The 8,504-nt window shown below is 58.9% G+C and overlaps 1 protein-coding gene across 5 annotated transcripts in view; it reads right to left on the bottom strand.

The window, feature by feature from the left end:
* LOC147018191 (splicing regulator ARVCF-like) overlaps window positions 1-8,114 on the bottom strand; it is a 163,196-nt gene extending 155,082 nt beyond the window's left edge. For 2 of the 5 annotated variants that reach the window (XM_085897640.1, XM_085897650.1), the window contains exon 1: window positions 7,965-8,114. The gene's annotated coding sequence lies outside the window, so the exon portion shown is untranslated. Of the gene's footprint in view, window positions 1-7,331; window positions 7,593-7,677 lie in introns of all 5 variants that reach the window. The other 3 variants (XM_085897645.1, XM_085897641.1, XM_085897644.1) reach the window with 3 other exon arrangements.
* Window positions 8,115-8,504: the final 390 nt, after the last annotated feature.

The following is an 8,504-nucleotide window of genomic DNA, read 5'->3' as shown; positions in this document are numbered from 1 at the left end:
TGTGTCACGGCGTGGGTGTGCGCCCCTCTGTGTCAGGGGCGTGTGCGTGCGCGCGTGTGTGTCAGGGCGTGTGTGGGCGCGCGTGTGTGTCAGGGCGTGTGTGTGCGCGCGTGTGTGTCAGGGCGTGTGTGTGCGCGCGTGTGTGTCAGGGCGTGTGTGTGCGCGCGTGTGTGTCAGGGCGTGTGTGTGCGCGCGTGTGTGTCAGGGCGTGTGTGTGCGCGCGTGTGTGTCAGGGCGTGTGTGTGCGCGCGTGTGTGTCAGGGCGTGTGTGTGTGTGTCAGGGCGTGTGTGTGTGTGTCAGGGCGTGTGTGTGTGTGTCAGGGCGTGTGTGTGTGTGTCAGGGCGTGTGTGTGTCAGGGCGTGTGTGTGTCAGGGCGTGTGTGTGTCAGGGCGTGTGTGTGTCAGGGCGTGTGTGTCAGGGCGTGTGTGTGTCAGGGCGTGTGTGTGTCAGGGCGTGTGTGTGTCAGGGCGTGTGTGTGTCAGGGCGTGTGTGTGTCAGGGCGTGTGTGTGTCAGGGCGTGTGTGTGTCAGGGCGTGTGTGTGTCAGGGCGTGTGTGAGTCAGGGCGTGTGTGTGTCAGGGCGTGTGTGTGTCAGGGCGTGTGTGTGTCAGGGCGTGTGTGTGTCAGGGCGTGTGTGTGTCAGGGCGTGTGTGTGTCAGGGCGTGTGTGTGTCAGGGCGTGTGTGTGTCAGGGCGTGTGTGTGTCAGGGCGTGTGTGCCAGGGCGTGTGTCGTCCGGGTGTGTGTCAAGGTTTGTGTGTGCCACGGTGTGTGTGTGTCACGGTGTGTGTGTGTGTCACGGTGTGTGTGTGTCACGGTGTGTGTGTGTCACGGTGTGTGTGTGTGTCACGGTGTGTGTGTGTCAGGGCGTGTGTGTGTCAGGGCGTGTGTGTGTCAGGGCGTGTGTGTCAGGGCGTGTGTGTGTCAGGGCGTGTGTGTGTCAGGGCGTGTGTGTGTCAGGGCGTGTGTGTGTCAGGGCGTGTGTGTGTCAGGGCGTGTGTGTGTCAGGGCGTGTGTGTGTCAGGGCGTGTGTGTGTCAGGGCGTGTGTGTGTCAGGGCGTGTGTGTGTCAGGGCGTGTGTGTGCGTGTGTGTGTGTCAGGGCGTGTGTGTGTCAGGGCGTGTGTGTGTCAGGGCGTGTGTGTCAGGGCGTGTGTGTGTCAGGGCGTGTGTGTGTCAGGGCGTGTGTGTGTCAGGGCGTGTGTGTGTCAGGGCGTGTGTGTGTCAGGGCGTGTGTGTGTCAGGGCGTGTGTGTGTCAGGGCGTGTGTGTGTCAGGGCGTGTGTGTGTCAGGGCGTGTGTGTGTCAGGGCGTGTGTGTGTCAGGGCGTGTGTGTGTGCGTGTGTGTGTGTCAGGGCGTGTGTGTGTCAGGGCGTGTGTGTGTCAGGGCGTGTGTGTGTCAGGGCGTGTGTGTGTCAGGGCGTGTGTGTGTCAGGGCGTGTGTGTGTCAGGGCGTGTGTGTGTCAGGGCGTGTGTGTGTCAGGGCGTGTGTGTGTCAGGGCGTGTGTGTGTCAGGGCGTGTGTGTCAGGGCGTGTGTGTGTCAGGGCGTGTGTGTGTCAGGGCGTGTGTGTGTCAGGGCGTGTGTGTGTCAGGGCGTGTGTGTGTGCGTGTGTGTGTCAGGGCGTGTGTGTGTGCGTGTGTGTGTCAGGGCGTGTGTGTGTGCGCGCGTGTGTCAGGGCGTGTGTGTGTGCGTGTGTGTGTCAGGGCGTGTGTGTGTGCGTGTGTGTGTCAGGGCGTGTGTGTGCGTGTGTGTGTCAGGGCGTGTGTGTGCGTGTGTGTGTCAGGGCGTGTGTGTGTGCGTGTGTGTGTCAGGGCGTGTGTGTGTGCGTGTGTGTGTCAGGGCGTGTGTGTGCGTGTGTGTGTCAGGGCGTGTGTGTGCGTGTGTGTGTCAGGGCGTGTGTGTGTGCGTGTGTGTGTCAGGGCGTGTGTGTGTGCGTGTGTGTGTCAGGGCGTGTGTGTGTGCGTGTGTGTGTCAGGGCGTGTGTGTGTCAGGGCGTGTGTGTGTCAGGGCGTGTGTGTGTCAGGGCGTGTGTGTGTCAGGGCGTGTGTGTGTCAGGGCGTGTGTGTGTCAGGGCGTGTGTGTGTCAGGGCGTGTGTGTGTCAGGGTGTGTGTCAGGGTGTGTGTCAGGGCGTGTGTGTCACGGCGTGTGTGTCAGGGCGTGTGTGTGTCAGGGCGTGTGTGTGTCAGGGCGTGTGTGTGTCAGGGCGTGTGTGTGTCAGGGCGTGTGTGTGTCAGGGCGTGTGTGTGTCAGGGCGTGTGTGTGTCAGGGCGTGTGTGTGTCAGGGCGTGTGTGTGTCAGGGCGTGTGTGTGTGTCAGGGCGTGTGTGTGTCAGGGCGTGTGTGTGTCAGGGCGTGTGTGTGTCAGGGCGTGTGTGTGTCAGGGCGTGTGTGTGTGCGTGTGTGTGTCAGGGCGTGTGTGTGTGCGTGTGTGTGTCAGGGCGTGTGTGTGTGCGTGTGTGTGTCCAGGGCGTGTGTGTGTGCGTGTGTGTCAGGGCGTGTGTGTGCGTGTGTGTGTCAGGGCGTGTGTGTGTCAGGGCGTGTGTGTGTCAGGGCGTGTGTGTGTCAGGGCGTGTGTGTGTGTGCGCGTGTGTGTCAGGGCGTGTGTGTGTGTGCGCGTGTGTGTCAGGGCGTGTGTGTGTGCGTGTGTGTGTCAGGGCGTGTGTGTGCGTGTGTGTGTCAGGGCGTGTGTGTGTGCGCGTGTGTGTCAGGGCGTGTGTGTGTGCGCGTGTGTGTCAGGGCGTGTGTGTGCGCGCGTGTGTCAGGGCGTGTGTGTGCGCGCGTGTGTGTCAGGGCGTGTGTGTGTGCGCGTGTGTGTCAGGGCGTGTGTGTGTGCGCGTGTGTGTCAGGGCGTGTGTGTGTGCGCGTGTGTGTCAGGGCGTGTGTGTGTGCGCGTGTGTGTCAGGGCGTGTGTGTGTGCGCGTGTGTGTCAGGGCGTGTGTGTGTGCGCGTGTGTGTCAGGGCGTGTGTGTGTGCGCGTGTGTCAGGGCGTGTGTGTGTGCGCGCGTGTGTCAGGGCGTGTGTGTGTGCGCGCGTGTGTCAGGGCGTGTGTGTGTGCGCGCGTGTGTCAGGGCGTGTGTGTGTGCGCGCGTGTGTCAGGGCGTGTGTGTGTGCGCGCGTGTGTCAGGGCGTGTGTGTGTGCGCGCGTGTGTCAGGGCGTGTGTGTGTGCGCGTGTGTCAGGGCGTGTGTGTGTGCGCGTGTGTCAGGGCGTGTGTGTGTGCGCGTGTGTCAGGGCGTGTGTGTGTGCGCGTGTGTCAGGGCGTGTGTGTGCGCGTGTCAGGGCGTGTGTGTGCGGGTGTGTGAGGGCGTGTGTGTGCGCGTGTGTCAGGGGGTGTGTGTGTGCTCGCGTGTCAGGGCGTGTGTGTGTGTGCGCGTGTGTCAGGGCGTGTGTGTGTGCGCGTGTGTCAGGGCGTGTGTGTGCGCGTGTCAGGGCGTGTGTGTGCGCGTGTGTCAGGGCGTGTGTGTGCGCGTGTGTCAGGGCGTGTGTGTGCGCGTGTGTCAGGGCGTGTGTGCGTGTGTCAGGGCGTGTGTGCGTGTGTCAGGGCGTGTGTGCGTGTGTCAGGGCGTGTGTGCGTGTGTCAGGGCGTGTGTGCGTGTGTCAGGGTGTGTGTGCGTGGGTCAGGGCGTGTGTGGGTGTGTCAGGGCGTGGGTGCGTGTGTCAGGGCGTGTGTGCGTGCGTGTGTCAGGGCGTGTGTGCGTGTGTCAGGGCGTATGTGCGTGTGTCAGGGCGTGTGTGTGTGCGCGCGTGTGTCAGGGCGTATGTGCGTGTGTCAGGGCGTATGTGCGTGTGTCAGGGCGTATGTGCGTGTGTCAGGGCGTATGTGCGTGTGTCAGGGCGTATGTGCGTGTGTCAGGGCGTATGTGCGTGTGTCAGGGCGTATGTGCGTGTGTCAGGGCGTGTGTGCGTGCGTGTGTCAGGGCGTATGTGCGTGTGTCAGGGCGTATGTGCGTGTGTCAGGGCGTGTGTGCGTGCGTGTGTCAGGGCGTGTGTGCGTGCGTGTGTCAGGGCGTGTGTGCGTGCGTGTGTCAGGGCGTGTGTGCGTGCGTGTGTCAGGGCGTGTGTGCGTGCGTGTGTCAGGGCGTGTGTGCGTGCGTGTGTCAGGGCGTATGTGCGTGCGTGTGGCAGGGCGTATGTGCGTGCGTGTGGCAGGGCGTATGTGCGTGCGTGTGTCAGGGCGTATGTGCGTGCGTGTGTCAGGGCGTATGTGCGTGTGTCAGGGCGTATGTGCGTGCGTGTGTCAGGGCGTATGTGCGTGCGTGTGTCAGGGCGTATGTGCGTGCGTGTGTCAGGGCGTATGTGCGTGCGTGTGTCAGGGCGTATGTGCGTGCGTGTGTCAGGGCGTATGTGCGTGTGTCAGGGCGTATGTGCGTGCGTGTGTCAGGGCGTATGTGCGTGCGTGTGTCAGGGCGTATGTGCGTGCGTGTGTCAGGGCGTATGTGCGTGCGTGTGTCAGGGCGTATGTGCGTGCGTGTGTCAGGGCGTATGTGCGTGCGTGTGTCAGGGCGTATGTGCGTGTGTCAGGGCGTATGTGCGTGTGTCCAGGGCGTATGTGCGTGCGTGTGTCAGGGCGTATGTGCGTGCGTGTGTCAGGGCGTATGTGCGTGCGTGTGTCAGGGCGTATGTGCGTGCGTGTGTCAGGGCGTATGTGCGTGTGTCACGGCGTATGTGCGTGCGTGTGTCAGGGCGTATGTGCGTGCGTGTGTCAGGGCGTATGTGCGTGCGTGTGTCAGGGCGTATGTGCGTGTGTCAGGGCGTATGTGCGTGTGTCAGGGCGTATGTGCGTGTGTCAGGGCGTATGTGCGTGTGTCAGGGCGTATGTGCGTGTGTCAGGGCGTATGTGCGTGTGTCAGGGCGTATGTGCGTGTGTCAGGGCGTATGTGCGTGTGTCAGGGCGTATGTGCGTGTGTCAGGGCGTATGTGCGTGTGTCAGGGCGTATGTGCGTGTGTCAGGGCGTATGTGCGTGTGTCAGGGCGTATGTGCGTGTGTCAGGGCGTATGTGCGTGTCAATGTGTCAGTGCGTATGCGTGTCAGTGCGTATGCGTGTCAGTGCGTATGCGTGTCAGTGCGTGTCAGTGCGTATGCGTGTCAGTGCGTATGCGTGTGTGTCAGGGCGTATGTGTGTGTGTGTCAGGGCGTATGTGTGTGTGTGTCAGGGCGTATGTGTGTGTGTGTCAGGGCGTATGTGTGTGTGTGTCAGGGCGTATGTGTGTGTGTGTGTGTCAGGGCGTATGTGTGTGTGTGTGTCAGGGCGTATGTGTGTGTGTGTGTCAGGGCGTATGTGTGTGTGTGTGTCAGGGCGTATGTGTGTGTGTGTGTCAGGGCGTATGTGTGTGTGTGTGTCAGGGCGTATGTGTGTGTGTGTGCGTCAGGGCGTATGTGTCAGGGCGTATGTGTGTGTGTGTGTCAGGGCGTATGTGTGTGTGTGTCAGGGCGTATGTGTGTGTGTGTGTCAGGGCGTATGTGTGTGTGTGTCAGGGCGTATGTGTGTGTGTGTGTGTCAGGGCGTATGTGTGTGTGTGTGTGTGTCAGGGCGTATGTGTGTGTGTGTGTGTCAGGGCGTATGTGTGTGTGTGTGTGTCAGGGCGTATGTGTGTGTGTGTGTGTCAGGGCGTATGTGTGTGTGTGTGTCAGGGCGTATGTGTGTGTGTGTGTCAGGGCGTATGTGTGTGTGTGTGTCAGGGCGTATGTGTGTGTGTGTGTCAGGGCGTATGTGTGTGTGTCAGGGCGTATGTGTGTGTGTCAGGGCGTATGTGTGTGTGTCAGGGCGTATGTGTGTGTGTCAGGGCGTATGTGTGTGTGTCAGGGCGTATGTGTGCGTGTGTCAGGGCGTATGTGCGTGTGTCAGGGCGTATGTGCGTGTGTCAGGGCGTATGTGCGTGTGTCAGGGCGTATGTGCGTGTGTCAGGGCGTATGTGCGTGTGTCAGGGCGTATGTGCGTGTGTCAGGGCGTATGTGCGTGTGTCAGGGCGTATGTGCGTGTGTCAGGGCGTATGTGCGTGTGTCAGGGCGTATGTGCGTGTGTCAGGGCGTATGTGCGTGTGTCAGGGCGTATGTGCGTGTGTCAGGGCGTATGTGCGTGTGTCAGGGCGTATGTGCGTGTGTCAGGGCGTATGTGCGTGTGTCAGGGCGTATGTGCGTGTGTCAGGGCGTATGTGCGTGTGTCAGGGCGTATGTGCGTGTGTCAGGGCGTATGTGCGTGTGTCAGGGCGTATGTGCGTGTGTCAGGGCGTATGTGCGTGTGTCAGGGCGTATGTGCGTGTGTCAGGGCGTATGTGCGTGTGTCAGGGCGTATGTGCGTGTGTCAGGGCGTATGTGCGTGTGTCAGGGCGTATGTGCGTGTGTCAGGGCGTATGTGCGTGTGTCAGGGCGTATGTGCGTGTGTCAGGGCGTATGTGCGTGTGTCAGGGCGTATGTGCGTGTGTCAGGGCGTATGTGTGTGTGTCAGGGCGTATGTGTGTGTGTCAGGGCGTATGTGTGTGTGTCAGGGCGTATGTGTGTGTGTGTCAGGGCGTATGTGCGTGTGTCAGGGCGTATGTGCGTGTGTCAGGGCGTATGTGCGTGTGTCAGGGCGTATGTGCGTGTGTCAGGGCGTATGTGCGTGTGTCAGGGCGTATGTGCGTGTCAGGGCGTATGTGTGTGTGTCAGTGTGTGTCAGGGCGTATGTGTGTGTCAGTGTGTGTCAGGGCGTATGTGTGTGTGTCAGTGTGTGTCAGGGCGTATGTGTGTGTCAGTGTGTGTCAGGGCGTATGTGTGTGTCAGTGTGTGTCAGGGCGTATGTGTGTGTCAGTGTGTGTCAGGGCGTATGTGTGTGTCAGTGTGTGTCAGGGCGTATGTGTGTGTCAGTGCGTGTCAGGGCGTATGTGTGTGTCAGTGTGTGTCAGGGCGTAAGTGTGTGTCAGTGCGTATGTGTGTGTCAATGTGTCAGTGCGTATGTGTGTCAGTGTGTGTCAGTGCGTATGCGTGTCAGTGCGTGTGTATCAGTGTGTGTCAGTGCGTATGTGTGTGTCAGTGTGTGTCAGTGCGTGTCAGGGCGTATGTGTGTGTCAGTGTGTGTCAGGGCGTAAGTGTGTGTCAGTGCGTATGTGTGTGTCAATGTGTCAGTGCGTATGTGTGTCAGTGTGTGTCAGTGCGTGTGTATCAGTGTGTGTCAGTGCGTATGTGTGTGTCAATGTGTCAGTGCGTGTGTATCAGTGTGTGTCAGTGCGTATGTGCGTGTCAGTGCGTGTGTATCAGTGCGTGTGTATCAGTGCGTGTGTATCAGTGTGTGTCAGTGTGTGTCCGTGGCTCACAATTTGAACAATTGTTATAATAAAATACTTTAAAACACCATTTACATTGCCGAGGGACGTACAGTCCTGCTTTGTGGTCACGTGGGTCGAAATCCAGGTGGTGTACAGCGAATCCCCCTCGATGTACCGGACAGAGATCGCAAAGATCTCCGACGTCGACTGCACTTTGAGTTCAGGGCGCACTAAACGAGCCGAGGCAGGGCCGGCCCGCATCATGCCATTGAAGCGCGATCATGATCATGAGCGACGTGTCGGTGTTTTCGTGATCCGTTCACCTCGACGACGTCACGGTGACGTCACGCACACCTGCCGCACCCACGATTCTCCTCAATTACGTGTGTTCGACCTTAAAACAACGGGGGGTAATTAGGCCTCGTCTCGCATTACTCACCCAGCTGGGACGGTTCCTCGGCTCGGCCATGCGCGGCGGACACCTGTCAAACGCAGCGGTGTCGCAGAAAGAGCACCCGGTGAGGAAAAAAGGAGAAACCCAGAACACGCCCGGTCGGGATTAGTTAAAGAGAGAACACACAAGATGAAAAGCGAGCGGGAAAAAGTGAAATGGTCCTTTTGAGGTAAAACTTGAGTGAAAGCGGGTTTAACATGAATGAAATGTATGTTTACGACAACAGGTTTTCAACATTTAAACTTAAACGGACAAACGTTCTCAAACATTACCAGTGGAACTGCTCCCAGACGCAAAGCTTGCTGGGTAACATGACGTCAGCGCTCAGAAGGAAAACCCACGTGGGCGGGGCTTGTGGCTTGTTGTTGTTGTTGTTGTTGTTGTTGTTTTATAGTTCCGTTTTTTTTTATTTTCGAGTGGGGACAGAGACTCGTTCGCTGTGAATTGGAAAGAAGAAAACAGGAGTCACGAGAAGGACGCTCGGTGGAGCGTGTACCTCGCCCCGTAATACCTGATCCGCGACAGCATGTCGGGCCAAAGACACTTGAAACGTCATGCTGTACAGTCAATGGTGAATAATCACTTTTAAAATTCTCGTAGTCGGATGCACAGTGATTCTTAATTTTGGGAGTTTCAAATCTATTAAATTTGCCCAATCGATGAAAGTATCCAGACTTTCCTGAATCTGAACACCCTCTCTCTGCTATCTATCTCAACTCCAAGCTTTGTGTCACATCTAGTTGTAAGGTTGGAAAGCTGAATCTTCACCCCCATTGTTCAAATTATTGTGATGTAGATTATACATATCAGTC

This window comes from Eptatretus burgeri, chromosome 10 (assembly GCF_056783735.1).
Source record: "Eptatretus burgeri isolate ZD-2024b chromosome 10, Ebu_testis_v1, whole genome shotgun sequence".
Taxonomy (NCBI): Eukaryota; Metazoa; Chordata; class Myxini; order Myxiniformes; family Myxinidae; genus Eptatretus; species Eptatretus burgeri.
This window is presented reverse-complemented; position numbering and strand designations above follow the sequence as displayed.